Raw genomic sequence first — 18017 nt, forward strand, 5'->3', positions numbered from 1 at the left:
TCAAGTACTCAGTCACTACATGTGTTTGTCTGGTGGCTACTGTATTGGACAGTACAGATATAGAAAATTTCCTTTGGGGCAGAAAGTCCTGTTACATAGAATTGTAGTACAAACACAGAGATAGAAGCTGACATTCTACTAAGGAAGATAGATAAGAAGCAAATAAATACATAATAATTAGGAATTAATAATTTTCTATGAAGAAACATTATATTCAGTTACTGAAACATTGTTAGAAAAATTAATTTTGATACATAATTCCTTAATGAGCTATCATATAATTATATTAAAATTATAGCTGGTTTACCAATTACAAAAGTAAAATATGTTTATTGTAGAAAATTTAGAAAATACAGAAAAGTATAGAAAGGAAAATAAAAATATACTTAACAGTATTTTACAAAACAATCATACATCTGTATCCTGACATTTTATTTGATATTTATAGATTATGTATTTTACCATGTCAGTCTTCGAAATACTATTTTCAGGGTCTACTTAATAGTACCGTTTGTGAATTTGGTGTTCTTTATTTTATCACTGCCTCATTAGAATTTAGGTTGTTTAAAAATTATTCTAATATCTAAATGAATATCCACATATATAATTCTTTGTCTGCCTTTTTATTATTTCTTCATGAAAAATCCTTAGAGTACCATTTCTAGAGCAAAGTTATTGAACATTTTTAGACTCTGAACTCATGTTGAGAAAAGACTTTTCAAAAATTTGAACTTATTTGTGCATATATCTATTCACCCTTGGCAACAGCGTTATTTGTTTTATCTTTACTGGTGTATGATTGCTTTATAATGTTGTGTTAGTTTCTGCTGTACAACAAAGTGAATCAGCTATACATATACATATATCCCCATTATCTCCTCCCTCTTGCGTCTCCCTCCCACCCTCCCTATCCCACCCCTCTAGGTGGTCACAAAGCACCGAGCTGATCTCCCTGTGCTATGCGGCTACTTGCCATAGCTATCTATTTTACATTTGGTAGTGTATATATGTCCATGACACTCTCTCACATCGTCCCAGCTTCCCCTGCCCTGCCACCCATGTCCTCAAGTTCATTCTCTACGTCTGCGTCTTTATTCTTGCCCTGCCACTAGGTTCATCAATACCATTTTTTTTAGATTCCATATATGTGTGTTAGCATATAGTATTTGTTTTTCTCTTTCTGACTTACTTCACTCTGTATGACAGACAGTATATATTTTATTTCCTGTAATAGTGGAAAGTATTTTGCTCAATAGTGAGAATGAGCATCACTTCCAATATTTATTAACAGTTTGGGCTTCCCTGGTGGTGCAGTGGTTGAGAGTCCGCCTGCCGATGCAGGGGACGCGGGTTCGTGCCCCGGTCTGGGAAGATCCCACATGCTGCGGAGCGGCTGGGCCCGTGAGCCATGGCCGCTGAGCCTGCGCGTCCGGAGCCTGTGCTCCGCAACGGGAGAGGCCACAACAGTGAGAGGCCTGCGTACCGCAAAAAAACAAACAAACAAACAAAAAAACAGTTTATATGTCTTCGCTGAACTATTTTAGTTTTATACCAATTTTTCAATTGCAAAATTATATGAGCTCTTTGTATTTTAAGGATAGTAACCATTTGTCTTTCCTATTTGGGGCCAACATTTCCCCCAGTTTGTTGAATATCATAATCATGTTCCGTATTTTTTAGATGTAAAAGTTCTGAAACTCATATGTGGCAAATTTCTTTCCTTGGTTTTAAGTTTTGAAAGCCCCTGTATCTAGAAGAATGCCTCACACACCATGAATACTCAAGAAATATTGGATAAAGGAAAGGGTGAATGAATTAATGAAATATTTGACCCATACTGACAAACAATAGCTTCATTTTTTTTCCTACAGATGCAGGTCATTCCTTCCAATCATTCAAATGTAACTTGGAACTAGAAGAAAAAGTTAGCATTTGTATTGATTTTCTGGTGGTAGCGTATTGTCTCCCTGAATGGAACCTCTTACAAGGCCCAAGATCCTGCGTTTGTGTACATCCAGCCTCCCATGGACACTGTAGCTATTTTCCATCCCACAGGATCCATGGTTTTTGGTAGTCGTTGTACTTTTTTTAATGGTAACTTTACCCATTATTTAATAAATGTTTAAAATCCACTTCCACCTTTCCTCAGCATCTACCTGGCTTCTTCTCTCATCTTTCTTCTATTAAAATTTTGAGCATGCATCCATGATAAAAAAGGATAATTAATTGAAGGTCAGTGGCATGAGACGTAAAAAAAGAAAAACGTGTCTTGCTTCTCAATATTTTCTCATGAAATCATAGTGATACAGTCTGTACTGGGGAGGAAAGACATAAGTCAGCATATACATGGGCAAATAAACTTGTGTCCATGGAATGTCTGTGGAGGTGTCAATGTTCATTCATTAGAACTGCCGCTCTCCCACGGGACCGCATAGCCTGTTCATAATGAGCCGCGCGCCCTCCTCCGGATGTTTTCCTCTTTTGGGCACATACAATTCCATAACCCTGAAATGCTCCAGTCAGCTTTGCGCTTTGCTTGACAAACATTTGTCAAGTTTCAGTGCAAATGTTGCCTCTTCTGTCAAGTTGTCCTGATTTGTTTACATTGAATTAGGCCCTGTGTTTCCTCATTACGACAGCACTAGGTGCATATTTACTTCATAACTTTCAAAACATTGTTCCTGAATAACAATTTTTTAACATTTAATTTGGAAATAATTATACATTCACAGGAATTTGCAAAGATAGTGCAGAGCAGTCACCTGTACCCTTCATCCAGTTTCCCCCAGTGGTTATATCTTACAAAACTATAGGAAATTGACATTGGTACAATGTGTGTTTACAGTTCTATGCTGTTTTATGACATCTGTAGACTCATGAAACCACCACCCAGCCAAGTTACATAACTGTTCTATCACCACAATGATCTCCTTCATGTTACCCTTTTGTAGTTACACCCACCCACCCCACCCCCCATCCTGAACCCCTGGCAACTGCTCATTTCTTGTCCATCAGTATAATTGTTCATTTTGAAAATGTTATATAAATGAATTATACAGTATGCAACCTTTGGAGAAAGGCTTTTTTTTTTTTTTCACTCAGTGTAATGCCTTTGACATATCACTGATAGGTGAGAGATTGTGTCTGTCATTTTGGTTTTTATTTTCTGTTTGTTTCATCTTTTTGTTTCAGTTTTAGTTGATTTTTTCCAGCATTCATGTAGGTTAATTGAACTTTTTTTTTTCCATTTTGATTTATCTATAGTGTTTCTAAGTATATCCCATTGTATAACCTTTTTAGTGAAGACTCTAGGTATTACATTATATATGCACCCTGTCACAGTCTACCACAAACATTTTGCCAGTGTGAATGAAATCTTACCTCTCTTTACCCTCTCCCATTTATAATATAATTATCTAAAAAGATTCCCCTGCATACATTGATAACCATATCAGAAATTGTTCTAATTTTGCCACAATCATGAAATATAATTTAGAAGACTAAAGACTAAAGGAAAGCAAATTATTCTAATTCATAGTTTTACTCTCTTGTTCTTCTTTCCTTCCTGATGTTCCAAGTTTTCTTCTTTTTTCATTTCCCTTCTGTTTACAGAACTTCCTTAAGCCATTATTTGAGGGTAGATCTGCTGACAACAAATTCTTTTAGCTTTCCTTCTCTTGAGAGTGTCTTGATTTCCCCTTTATTCCTCAAGGTTGTTTCCACTGGCTATAGAATTCTGGGTTGACAGTTCTTTTCTCTCATCACTTGAAAAATATTGTGCCACTCCCTTCTGCCTCCACGTTTTCTGATAAGAAATCTAACTTGAATTGTCAAATGAACTGTTTTTCTCCTACAGGTAAGGTGTCATTTTTCTTTGGCTGCTTTCGAAAGTTTTCTTTGTCTTTAGTGCTCAGAAGTTTGATTATGATTTGTTTTGATATGTATTTCTTTGGGTTCATCCTGTATGGGGTTTTCTCAGCTTCTTGAATATGTATGTTTATGTCTCTTGCCAAATTTGGGAAATTTTTAGTCATTATTATTTATTTTAGTCCCACTCTTTCTCGGACATGGATGTTACATATTTGTTATAGTCCTACAGGTCCCTTTGGCTGTGTTCCTTTTTTTTTTTTCCCCCAGTCTATTTTCTCTCTGTTATTCAGATTTGGTAATTTCTATCTTCAAGTTTGCTGAAACATTTCTCTGTCTTCTCCATTTTGCTTTTGAGCCCATCAACTGAGTTTTTTATTTCAGCTTTGGTTTTCCTTTCTATATTCAACTTTTTGCTGAATTTTTTTCCCAAATATGTTCATAAATGCTCGTTAAAGCATTTTTATCATAGTTGCTTTAAAAATCTTTGTCAGATAATTATAACATCTAGGTCATCTTGGTGTTGGTATCTACTGATTGTCTTTTCTCATTCAAGTTGAGACTTTGCTGGTTCTTGGTAAGGTGAATGAGTTTTGCTTGAATCCTAGACCTGTTGGACGTTATGTTATGATACTCTGGTTCTTATTTGAATCTTCTGTTTTAGCAGGCCTCCTCTGAAACCACACCAGCAAGAGAAGGTGGATGCCACCTGCTTAGTGCCCAGTGGGGTTGAAGTCCACATTCTCCACTTGGCCTCCATTGACATCGTCGTGGGGATAGGAGTGCCTAGTTACTACTCCCCAAGTGACCTCCACTGACAACATGGCAGGGAGAGTCCTTGTTACTGCCGACGGTAAAGTTTCAGCTCCCTGGTTGTCCAACTCTTTTACCACCCTGGTCAGGGGCAGCATGAGGGATGACTTGCAACAAGCAGGCAGGCAAGGTTGGGGGTCTAGGCTCCACGCTCAGCCTTGGCTGTTGGGGGTGGGATGACGTTTGACTTGAGCAGAGGTTTCTGCGAGTTGTCTGTCTTCCGAGGTTGCCCCTTTGCTGAGCCCTTGGCTAGAGGGACTAGGCTTTTCTTGCTGCTTTTATGTCTATGCTGGCTAGCATTTCTGGCATTCAGTCCAGGATACATGAGGCAAAAAGAAAACGCAGGGAACTCACTGCTATGTTGTTCCTTAGATCCTGAGGTCCATGGCCAATCTGCCTTCTTCTCTTCACCTTTCAGAGTCTTCTTATGCTTGTATATATATAATGTTCAGGGATTTTAGCTGTACTTAGTGGGAGGAATAGGGAAATGAACATCTACTCCATCTTTCCAGAAGTGGAAGTCTTAATTTCTTATTTTAATTATACTAACATCACCTAGATTTTGGATCCTTTGATGAAAAAGTTTGTGTTTTGTTTTTGTCCCTAGGATGTACAGTCAAATGACTGTGTTTTAAAGTAACTTGAAAAAGTTACTTTATGCCACCAAAAGAACTATTTTATCTCACTTTTGGGTTTTAGGAGCTGCCTTTTAAATTGAATTTTGATTTATAACTATGTAAAATATTTAATGGATCTTCAATCAAAGGTATATCAAAAAGTCTAGCTTTGATATCTGTCCCCACCCTACTTCCTCCTCCTTAGGTGACCATTTTTCAAAAAGTATAAACTTTAGTCTCCATTTAAAACAAATAAACAAATATCAATCTATGTATTCATATAACCTCCTTCTTAATCAATTGTTTGCCTACTATATACATTTTTCCCTACCTTGCCTTTTCACTTAATATTGATATATTGGATATATTAAGATATAGAGATATTCCTCATCCTTTTCTCCAGCTGCAGAGTACTCTTTTGAGTAGATGTATTATTGTTTAAATTCAACCAGCACAATAAATAGCCTTGTCCATATAATCTTTTTTTTTTCATTAAAAAAAATTGTTTGCCTGTATAGCTTTGGCCTAGATTACTCAGACCAAGGAAAATTCATATGTAAATTTGCTGGATATTGCCAACAAATACTCCATGGGTGTTATGACAATTTGTATTCCAAGCAGAAATGCAGTAAAGTGCCTATTAACCCAGAACCTCATCAAATGCATTGTTAAACATTTGGATTTTAGTCAATCTAATAGGTGAGATATTGTATCTCAATGTAGTTTTAATTTGTATATCTTTTAAACTGAGCCAGTTTAAGCTTTTTCTTTAAATATGGCTAAGAGCTATTTCTATTTCTTTTTCAGTGAACTGTCTACACTCTACTTGCTTTTCCGTCAGGTTGTTGCCTTTTCTAAACTGTTTCTAATATCTTTTTACATATTAGTGTTATGCACCCATTTTACGTAAAATAAACTGCAAATGTTTTCATAACAATATTTATTAAACATTCACTGTATCAGGGCTTTTTGTGTTACCAGTGACCAAAAAAAAAAGTAACACATACTTTAAAAAAAAATGTGGGAGCTGTATAACTGAAAAGTCCAAAAGTAAGACTGGCTTCAGACAAGACTCAATTCATGGGCTCACAAAACAAGCAGCTGATGTCACCAAAGACTTTTCCTCCCCCTCTATTCTCTTTCATGCCCTTTTAATAATTGCAAAATGGCTGCAGTAGTTCCAGCCCTCACATTCTCACAGGGCCCCACCTAAGAGAAGTGTAAGTGCGCCTACTGGTATTTCCAAGGGGAAATGAAATTTCCTCCTGCCAAATTCCAGCAAATTTCTCCTTGGTTTTCTTTGGCTTGGACTGATTTACATGCCCATTTATGACCATTTGCTGTGACAAGGGAAATAGGATACTGAGGAGATGAATCAAATCATTACCATCCACCCCTGTAGCTAGGGGGTGATTAGGAGTCATTCTCACCCAAATACCATGACTGAGAGTGGGTTAGAGGTGGTTTCCCAAAGGCCATTTGGAGTCTTACTTTTCAATGGAGAATGGTTATTAGATGGCCAAAAAGTAATTCAGTTTCACCTAGGGGGTGTCACATACTGTACCAAACACTAAGAACACAAAGCTAAAACAGCTCTTTGGAAGCTTCTTCATCTACATTCTTTGACGTAATCACTTGACCTGAGGACTCTTCTCCTAATGGCTGTCTCCAGCTTGTTTTTATACATCACATACTCTTTCATTTCTTATATTAATATTCTGTCTCAACAGCGTCACAAACTACAACTGAAGCAATACGCAATGTTCCTAGAAAAGCATAGAATTTGGAGTGAGAATCCAGCTTTGAGTTTTTAACATGAGTAATTATGTGATCTTGATCAAGAACATGACTTTTCAGGACCTCATGTCTTCATCAGAAAAGAAAATAATGATTATTATCATCATTATGATTATACATAACATTTAAAAGGCCCTTGCTATGTGCCAGGCTCTGTTTTAAGTACTTTATTTATTTATTTTTGGCTGCAGCGCACAGCCCGTGGGATCATAGTTCCCCAATCAGGAATTGAACCCGGGCCCTCAGCAGTGAAAGCGCAGAGTTCCAACCACAGAACCACCAGGGAATTCCCTGTTGTAAGTACTTTAAATGTCTTAAGTCATTGAGGCCTCACAGCAACGCTTTCAATAAGAACTTTTATTAGATCCATCTTATATGTAAGGAAGACCAGAGATATATACATTTTTTATTGGAGTATAGTTGCTCTACAATATTGTGTTAGTTTCTACTGTACAGCAAAGTGGATCAGCTATACATATACATATATCCCCTCTTTCTTGGATTTCCTTCTCATTTAGGTCACCACAGAGCATTGAGTAGAGTTCCCTGTGCTATATGGTAGGTTCTCATTAGTTACTTATCTTATACATAGCATCAATAGTGTATATATGTCAATCCCAATCTCTCAATTCATCCCACCCCTCCCTTTGCCCCCTTGGTATCCATATGTTTGTTCTCTCTGTCTGCATTGCAGCACTATTTACGATAGCCAGGACATGGAAGCAACCTAAATGTCCATCAACAGAGGAATGGATAAAGAAGATGTGGTACATATATATACAATTGAATATTACTCAGCCATAAAAAGGAATGAAATTGGGTCATTTGCAGAGACATGGATGGACCTAGAGACTGTCAGACAGAGTGAAGTAAGTCAGAAAGAGAAAAACAAATATCATATCTTAACACATACATGTGTCATCTGAAAAAATGGGTATGGAAGAATAGAGATATTAAGTAACTTGCCCCAGGCCTCCTAGCTTATAAATAGAAGAGCTGATATTTGAATCCACGTTCTCTGTTAAACTGTATAAACAGGTGAAATTTCTTAGCACAAAGAAGCTGCTCAATATATGTTACTACCAGTGAACCTAAATAATAATTATTCTACTTCATAGGGTGGTTGTAAAGTTCACATAAGATAAAGTCTGTAGAAATGCTTCATAAAAAGTAATTTGCTGTACAAATATAATATATTATAGTTCTTATTATGATGTCTCCTCCTTTCCTAAATCTCTCCAGACCTTGGGTTAACATCTTCTATGGGCATTCAGTCAGTCTCATTTTTTATTAACGCTTCTATATTTCCAATTAACATAGCTTGTCTTTTGTAAACCCCTCCTCATGTTAAACCCTTTAGCATCTCCTTAATTCTTCCTTTCTGCTCATTTCTTCTCTTGCTGTCAACCTTTTCTCTGTGGGGCTCACATTCCCAGACTTTATGATAATGAGCACATCCTGACTACATCTGCTCTGGTCTCTTACTTTCCTAATATAGTACATGGGAGTTTCAGACCTGGATTAATAGTTGCAGTAACGTTTTATTATTTTTTTTCCTTCTGGAAATGGTATAACTTTTCAATGCTTCTAGAAGACCTCTATATAATTATAGGGCTTTAGTTTCCTTTTGTAGGTATGATTTTGAGTGGTTTTGCAATTTTCTTTAGCATGGTTACTAAGAAATGAGTTCAAAAAATATGTATTTAATACATATTTGATAAATATAATACACAAGGTAAATGCTATACAAGATGCTGATAAAAGATTAGTTTTACATACTTCCCAGAACTATCAGTAGTGAGAGACTTCTAAGGTTGCTACCAAACTGTCAGTCCTTGTAAGAGAAACTTGTCTTCCTGAATTGGTAACTCCCATGCATCTTCTTTCTTTTATTCATTTTGGAGACTCCAGACTCTAAAGAGACTGTGTGTGTGTGTGTGTGTGTGTGTGTGTGTGTGTGTGTGTGCGCATCTGAGAGAGAAGAGAGAGAGAGGCCTCCTGCAGGGCAATATTACAAACACTTGAAGAATTCTAATGCTAAGAAAACCATTGCAATCAAAAATCAAAATACTCAATATGAAATTCTCTTCATTGAACAGTTTGGGGAAAACTTTAAAATAAGTACATTGTGTTTAAGGAAATAAACCAAGGCATAACTGCCATCTTGAAAAGAACATAAAGTCTTGAAACAATGTAAACAGAAATGAAACAAAATCATGTGGATCAATTGATTTCAAGAATCAATTAGACAATTTGAACATCAAACTTACATTAATCCTTGAAATTTTAAAACTGCAGTAGGTGGGATACATTCTAACTTGAAATCTGTAAAAGAGCTAATTAGTGAGTTTGGAAATGGTACTGAGATGCTTACCCAGAATGCAGTCTAGAAAGTAAAAGGGAAAAAAATATTGAGAAGTTAAGAGACATGAAAGATAGATTGAGACGCCTAATATCTAATGTTTAATAAAAACTGCAGAAGCAGAGAAAGGAAGGAATGGTGGTAGGCTACCTTTGAGAATTAATTGCTAGGAATATTCCAGAATATTGATTAAAAACTGAATTTTTAGATCAAAAATTTACCTCTAGAATCAAGCAAGAAATAAAAATACAATAAAAATAAATCCATACCTTGGTCACATAGTGAAAATAAAGAATAAAGAGAAAATCATAAAAATTAGCAAAGGAAAGTTATTGATAGACTGACAGCAAACATCTCATCAACAATGAAGTCCAGAGGCAGTAGAGTAGTATGTTCCAAGTGTGCATGAAAATAACTGTCAATCTAGAATATTACATTCAATCACATTATCCTTTAATATTTAGAGCAAAATCTTAGGTGAAGACTAAAAAACTTTATTTTGACGTTCACTAAAAGATATAACAGTGATCTTTTTTCCTCTAACCCTATCATTCTACTTGAGAAACACTTCTTGGACCATGCTGTCTGCCACTATCTAGATCAGGCTTTATAAGAACTTCTGAGCCTGGGAATACCTTGGCAGTCCAGTGGTTAGGACTCAGCACTTTCACTGACGAGGGCATGGGTTCAATCCCTGGTTGGGGAACTAAGATCCCGCAAGCCTCACAGCGCAGCCAAAAAAAAACAGAACAAAACAAACAAACAAAAAACTTCTTAACCTTTCTTCCTAGTTCAAATCTCTTATTTCCACTTATTCTACACCTGTCAGACAACTCTTTATAAAATACAGATTTGGTCATATTACTGCCTACCACCCTCCCCCCACCCCACCCCCCCAGACCTCACATAGCTATCCTTTTTCTTTTTTTTTTTCCAGAAGGATATAATCTGTGAAAAAACAAATTTCGAATGAGTAAATTTTGAAGATCGAATCAACTTTATACAATGATTCATGAATTGGGCAGCATCCCAGCTAGCAAGTAGAAAGGCACTCTGAGGACCTGTACAAAATGGAAGGTTTTTAAAGGCAAAAGAGGAGTGAGACAAGGAAGTCAAAAACAAAAGGAAGGATTATTTCAGGCAAGGTCACCTTGTCACCTGAAGATTACCTCATTAGTGTGGATCAGGAAATTCCAGGCCAATCGGTTTAAAATGTCAAGCCTGGAAGATACAGAAACTGTAATTAGGTTAGGTATTAAATCTTGGTTTGCTGATGTGGGGCTGAGCACAAGTGACTCCATTCGGGGCCTGTTGTTTCTTATTTAAAATAAGTCAAAAGTTTTAAACCTGAATTTCAAAGTCTCTGCAGATCTTTCTAGTCTCTGTTCCCACTATTTATTTACTCACAGGATCAACTCAAAGATCGGTGTCAGCCAGGTCTTCTGATTTCAGACCCTAAATAGTGAGAAAACAAGTCATGTTGACTTTATTTTCTGACTTTCTGGAGAATTCACTCTACGTGTATTGCCTAAGCCCTTATATTTTACAGGAAGTCTTCCTGTTAGACACAAAATTATGAGAAATCATAGCAGAGATTTCTGATACGCATTACAGTACTAAATAGGCCCAAAGCCCATGAAGAAAATTGGTCCTTCCAATAAATATTCTCCCTATATTACTGCACAGAGTTATTTTCCTGAGGTTTTATGGCAGGGAGTCTTTTATTTGATATTTTCAGAGTTATAGGGTGTTAAGATATTATTCTGCATCCTGTACTGTTTTCAAGGTACCTTTTCTGTCTGTCAACTTTTCTTATCTTTATGGCTCCTAATCTTTGTAGCCAGTCTCCATCAACAAAATCAAGCTGCAGAAAATAAACTACAGATAAGGCTCCCTGACATGCTAATGGGATTTTCACTGCTTCCCTTGAATTTTCTATGTCAATAATTTTTGCTGCCAGAAATTTCCTTTTGATCCTCATATCAGAAAATCCTTCCATGTGAATGGCAACTTACCACATTAAAATATTTAAAAAAGCAACTTGTTAGCAATTCATTTTTCCTTTGGATTGTATTGCCTTTTACACATCAGTCATTTTTTATCTTGGGATCACTCTTGGCACTTGTGTAGTTAAGGTGTATTATTTGCTCATTTTTTTTTGTCCTTATCAATAACTTATTTCAGTTAATTGGTTTGAGGGCTTATTAAGGTTCCTTCACCCCAGACCATCATGAATACACTATAAATTGAATCCAAAATGTATGCAGTATGGTACTTCTTGGTCCTCAACACCTTCAGCAGATCTTTTTCAAATTTTATTTTAAAATTTGAATAAACTCACTCTCACTTCTTATGTCACCTCTACTCCCTTCAGTGGCTAGATTGAGATAAGTGATGGAATTGCTGAGGCTCTGTGTTTACAAAAGTCTTTCGAGGCAGTTCTAGTCTACTGAATTATATTGGAAGTTGCTTGCTATAAAGGTACAGCCAAGGTACCCCACCATGTACCTCTCCTCCAGTGTCCCAGTTCTCGGTTCTCCCTAGCAATCCAACAAGAAGGCTCTTGGTACATCTCAAATCCAATATGTCCCTCACTGAACTTTCTGTTCTCTTTCATTACACATCCACTCCACCTCATAACCTCTCTATTCTCACTATCACCCCCAATCTTGGCCTCCAGAATAAAAGCACTGAAACCCATCTTCAATCTAGTCATACTTACATTTCCAACCTTATTTACCATTGCCCCCTCCATAAACCACATACTCCAACTAAACCGGACCATTGGTTATTCTCTTATGATAACTATTTCTTAGTTCTATTCTCACGCTGCACCTTCAGGAAGTAACTCTATTCTCTCTCCTCCATTTGTTTATGTCCAAATCCTATCCATCCTTAAAAGTGGAGTTCAAATGCCTTGTGCAAAATATTGTGTCTTATAATCCTAGAAGTATCCTCTCTTCTCCAAACTCCTCTGGCATTTTTTCTATATTTTTCTTTCATACATGCCACTTCCTTCTGTAACTTTGGGGGATCGATGAACATACCTTATTTTTCTTAGCAAACTGCAACTTCTTGAGGACTTGATCCATTTCCTTACAAAATCATCTTTTTTTACTCTATACAATGACTGACAAGTACTTTTCACAGAGAAGGGAGGCACTGTCATGCATTTTCTTAATTACTTCATGTAATAACTCTATAAGCCCATATTATTTTTGGCCACTTTATAGGTAAGAAAATGTTTCATGGGAGAAGTAACTTGCCCCTTAGATGGGTTAAACAGATATTTAATGATATTGAGTAAATAACTGAGCAAATAGATCACTTCGTGTGAGGTGTAAAGGGATTTTATACTAAAGGAAAGATATGCTTCATCTGCCCAAAAAAGTTCACAAGCACAGTGGAGAAAGAGATCTGTTCTTGTTTTATTATTTTTTTGTGAATTGCTTCCATGGGTAAGTGAAATTGCCATGCTTTCCTATCATTTGCTCCTGTGAGGATACAAGTATCACAAAAACACTAAGTCAGTAAGGATAAAGAGAGGTGTAAATTTACATATGCAACCAATTTCCCGTAATGGTTAGACATCACCCCTCTCAGCAATAGTCTTTTGAGTAAGCACTTTTAGCCAGCTGCCAGTCTAGAAAAGAGGCAAACACTTTCTACTTTCTGGAAAAATGCATGAGTCTTCCAATTGTGACTTAGGTATTTTCCTGATGATTGCAGATGGGTTAAATGACTGATGGCTTGAATTCATCTTGATGAATTGCAAATTGATGTTCACCATCACACCAGGCTTTCTGAGTGTGGATGCCAAACAGAGAAGTTTCCCCACTTTTACCTTTTAAAAAAGAGTTACCTACAAAGAGGGGAGAAGTGAGGGGAGACATTACCTGGCAATGGAAAATGCTCCTAGATTCTTCATAGGTATCGCGTTAAGAAGTGTGGCTGAAAGGTTGGCACATCCTGGTCCTTGGACTGGAGATTTGTCAAAGCTGGTTGAGATCTGTGATTTCCTCTAGTCCAATCTCATCATTTTACTACTGGACAAAGTGAAGTGACTTGCCCAAGATTACAAGAAACACAGTGACCGAGGCTCCAGTGTTGCCTCCAAGAGCAGAAAGTAGAGGAAAATTGAAGAAGCTGCTATGTTAACTGTAAGAGAAAATGCTGAAAAATCAGTCAAGCTCAAACCCAGTGTTGGGGATCCTCACATCTCTTCTAGGAAAAGAGCATGACCTTTGCACTAAGAAATACAATAAATTTTCTGGTTCTGCCAATTACTGTATCCTTAAGCGAAGCAGTTTCCTCATTTGCGAAATGTGATTTTTACAGTTATTTCCTTTACAGGGTTGTATGGAGGGTTACAAGAGGTAAAGTATTGAGACAAGGTCTGGGAAGCAGTAAACCATCAATAAATGTTGGTTCTACCTTCGATGAGTTTAAAGTTGAAATTCAAAAAAACAAAAAAAAAAAAACCAAAATTAAGGAATTGAAAGAGAAAAAGAAAGCCAAGCAATGTCTTTTTCAATCAGTAGAGTCCTGTGAAGACAATCTGAATCGTATTTCGTCTCTTGGACAAATAACAGAGGATATAAAGGAATTAATATAATATAATTTTTTATTAAGTGTTTAAGACGTATTGTCAATCCAAACCTGGCCTTTTTCCCTTTGCCCAGAAAACATTCTAGCCACAATAGAACTTGGAGCACGATCAATCTAATATCTTCAATAGTTTCTGGTGTGTGCATACTTTCACATAACTTTGTCTGAAAGGCTCTCCGTGGAGTCTCTCACCACCTTCATCTAATGGGCAGCAGCTGCCTGGAAACAATCCTTCTATATTACTCACCTTATCAGACCACAATAAAACACCTCCCCTCATTCTACCCTGGGAAGACTATCTGTTCTTTTGCTATTTGTAATGTTGACAGTCCCTTTTAGGGTAGTTTTTCCTACACCAGATGGTTCTGGCTTTTTAGCGTTTCTCACTAACTAGCTAATTCCTCTCTGAGTTTATCTGAATTTTAGTTTGTTTCTTTATGCACAATTTTCTACTCTCTCCTGGCATCCTACTTGGCAGTGATAATGAGAAGCAGCTGTCTGGCCTGGGCAGTGACACAGAGACACTGGTGTCATCATCATGGCTCAAAGCTTGTCATACCCACCTAGCTCAGCCCACTCCTCTTGTTGCTTTTGTAGTCAGATTTCTGATTCAAGCACCATATCAGTTTTTGTACTTTAAAGGGACCATGGTTTTTTTTCTGCTGTCCTCCCATTGGATACCCTTTACTGGATATGGGGAAAGGGGGTAGGCAAATGATGTGAGTTTGGTCTCTGTACCTTTGTAATTTTTAGAAAGCTCAGCCTTCTGCCATATCTATTTACCTATCTATGCCTCGCTCTAACTCCTCAGTTGCCAGAGTGATTATGATAAATCTCTGAGTCAAACTGATAAAGAAATATTTAATACTAAGAGAAAAAGAATGGAAGAAGTAGCAAAGGTAATTACAAAAAGATCCCAATATTTGATGCCCTAGTGGCTCTAAAATGTAAGATAGTTATCTAGATATTTACTACTCAGTACTGGAATTTAAAGTAGAGATGATATTAATCAAAAGTATTGACTCATGGACCTTTTTGTCATCTTCTCTATATATTTGATATTGAAGTATAGTAAAATGAAACCACTCAGTGGACTCACAGTTATAAATCCTGGTCTCAAGTTCTGGATCTGGCCTATGTAACTATGTAACCTTGCATTATGCATACACACACATATTTTACATGTATATATGTGTACTATATATATATGTATATATATAGCTTGAAAAATGTACAGCAAAATTATAATTATAATAGATGTTTCAGAGACAAATTGGAATAATTTTTAACATTCACATGTGAGAAATCACGAATAATGCAACAAAGGGAAAAGTAATTTTAAAAATTTAAATACTCTGAAAATAGTTGTACAGTTGTATGTGTGTCAGAAACTAGCTATTCATCAAACCCCATTTCTCCTCTTCTTGGGCTCAAAGACAGACTGTACTTCCCAGTATCTCTTGCAGTTAGATCTGGCCATGTGATTAAGTTGGGGTCAATGGTATATGAGTGGAGGGGAGGCGTACCACTTCTAGGCTTGACCCATAAAAACCTCCGCCATGAATCCTTCATTCTCTTACCTCTTCCAGCAAGGACAGCCAACTTGGAAACCACATGTTGCCGATCTATGAAGCATCACTGCCTAGGAGATGCTGCCTGCCAATTAGAACACCTGTTTAAGAATGACACAGGCAAGAAATACACTTATTGGGTTAAGCCTGAGATGGGGGGTTTATCAGTTAAAAACAGCAGCAGTGACAGATGGTAAACTCAAGGGGCAGGTTGCCAAGCTGCTGGAAGTGGCATTAGTCTGATATTAATTGGGAAGAGCCCAGTGCTGACAGTTAACTGTGAAAACAGGCCTATATGAGGCTCAGCCAATGACTGGGTGAGACATAATCTGGTCAAATCAGCAGTGCCAGCAGGGATAAATTTTGAGGTCCTTAGAGGAGACTTCTGCCAATCCAACAGGCCAGTAAAGATTCCTGAACCATAAACAAACAATTCAGAGGGTTGTGATGATCCCTTTAAAAGAAAATGTTTGCTTCTGGGGATGTCCATTATGGAAAATATTCCTGTGAATTCTACATTAGAATTTGAATACCTGGAAATATCAAGAATGGCAGGTCTCAGACTGTCACTTTAATTTAGACTCAAATTTTTATATTTCTGTGAAGGCTTAATTGACCATGGAACTAAAATCGTTCACAGCTACCGGTCATTTTTTTTTTTTTTTTACCCCATCAGACTTTTATTACAATAACAATTTTACAACATAACAGATATAGAAAGCAACCAACATCTCTCCATAAATATTTTCCAGTTCTTGTCCATATATATTTCAGTTTTACAAAGATATGGTTCTAGGATAGTGTAATTTCGCACTTTCAATTTTTTTTTGTTTGTTTGTTTGTTTTGTTTTGTTTTGTTTTCAATTTTTTACTACACATTACAAGATAAGTACTTTCCCTGTCTTCCCTTTTAACAGCTGCTTAATGTTTCATTGTTTGTATCTGTGAACTCATTAATGATTCAGCCATTGTTGAATGTCTGAGCTACTCTTCTGGTTTAATAATTACAGATAACTGTGAAGTGAAAATATTCATAAATATGAAGTCATCCTTTTTTTTAATAGAATAAATTCATCAACACTAGCTAAATATTGACATATGTCGTGAATTTTTTAAATTTATTTATTTATGGCTGTGTTGGGTCTTCGTTTCTGTGCGAGGGCTTTCTCTAGGTGTGGCAAGCGGGGGCCGCTCTTCATCGCGGTGCGCGGGCCTCTTCCTATCGCGGCCTCTCTTGGTGCGGAGCACGGTCTTCGTGGCACGCGTGCTCAGTAGTTGTGGATCACGGGCTCCAGATGCACAGGCTCAGTAATTGTGGCTCATGGGCCCAGTTGCTCCGCGGCATGTGGGATCCTCCCAGACCAGGGCTCGAACCCGTGTCCCCTGCATTGGCAGGAGATTCTCAACCACTGCACCACCAGGGAAGCCCTGAAGTCATCCTTTTTTAAGCAGATTTTCCTTGGATAATCTGGAAATCTTGGATTTCCTTGGATAATCCAAGAATGGAATAGAATAAATGTGTTAAGAGATCTTGAGACACAGTACCAAACTGTTTTCCAAAAGGGTAGTACCTATTCATCCAGGCACAGGCAAAGGATTAGATTTCTGAATGACATGTCAAGATCTCTAAATTAGGACCTGGCAATCTCCGTTTTCCATCTGGGTTTTTTTGGACATTTTAAAACCACTCTATGCCATTAGAAACAGTGGCTACCCTTGGGCGAGGAAATGACTGAAGAGGAAGCAAGCAAGGTTCTGTGGCCCTGCTTACGTTCTATTTCTTGATTTGGAAACCGATTAGTCAGATGTGTTCAGTTTGTGAAGACTAGGAGAGCAGGACCCTTCAGATTGGAGCACTTTCCTCTATGTACGTCATACATCAATAACTGTCCAAGAGATATGCTGCAGGAATTTCATGAGAATGTCTGTCACATTGCAGAAAGACACACGAATGCTCTGGAACATTTTGCCAGGCACCGCTTTGGATTGGATTGGAATTATCTATATACGTCATGTGTTTTGCTACGTACCATCAAGGATGTTCCAAAGCAGTGAGTCCTGCAGGTGTTAGGAAACTGCCCCGAGTCCCAGATGACCAAACATTCTTTGTTTCCTAAACTTTGGCAGCAGTCTGATGGAGGCACTGTTAGGAAAACCAGATCTGTCAACCTGGAGCTTACTGTTTCTCAAGTTAAACTTTGGGGAACTTACCTAGTGACAAGGCCCAGGAAGGTTAGATAACTGTCCTGAGACCTGCAGCTAACTAGTGGTAGAGCTAGAACTAATCCCAGGCCTCCAGTTTCCCAGAATGTGGTTTTTTTTCCCAACCTTCTCCCCAGCCTGAGACCAGTGTCAGACAAATAGTTGTTGACTGAAGTTCTT

The 18017-nt window shown here is 37.4% G+C and overlaps 1 protein-coding gene across 17 annotated transcripts in view; it reads right to left on the minus strand.

Annotated features, from left to right (window-relative positions):
• Positions 1–18017, minus strand: part of FUT10 (fucosyltransferase 10) — a 362801-nt gene that overhangs the window by 114397 nt on the left and 230387 nt on the right. For 7 of the 17 annotated variants that reach the window (XR_011377117.1, XR_011377116.1, XR_011377115.1 and 4 more), the window contains 4 exons: positions 17666–17778; positions 15645–15736; positions 13353–13614; positions 10626–10911 (listed from right to left, as the gene is read on the minus strand). The exons of 2 other annotated variants lie outside the window; for them this stretch is intronic. The gene's annotated coding sequence lies outside the window, so the exon portion shown is untranslated. Of the gene's footprint in view, positions 1–10625; positions 10912–13352; positions 15737–17665; positions 17779–18017 lie in introns of all 17 variants that reach the window. 8 more of the 17 variants (XR_011377110.1, XR_011377107.1, XR_011377109.1 and 5 more) reach the window with 6 other exon arrangements.

Source organism: Globicephala melas, chromosome 21 (assembly GCF_963455315.2).
Source record: "Globicephala melas chromosome 21, mGloMel1.2, whole genome shotgun sequence".
NCBI lineage: Eukaryota > Metazoa > Chordata > Mammalia > Artiodactyla > Delphinidae > Globicephala > Globicephala melas.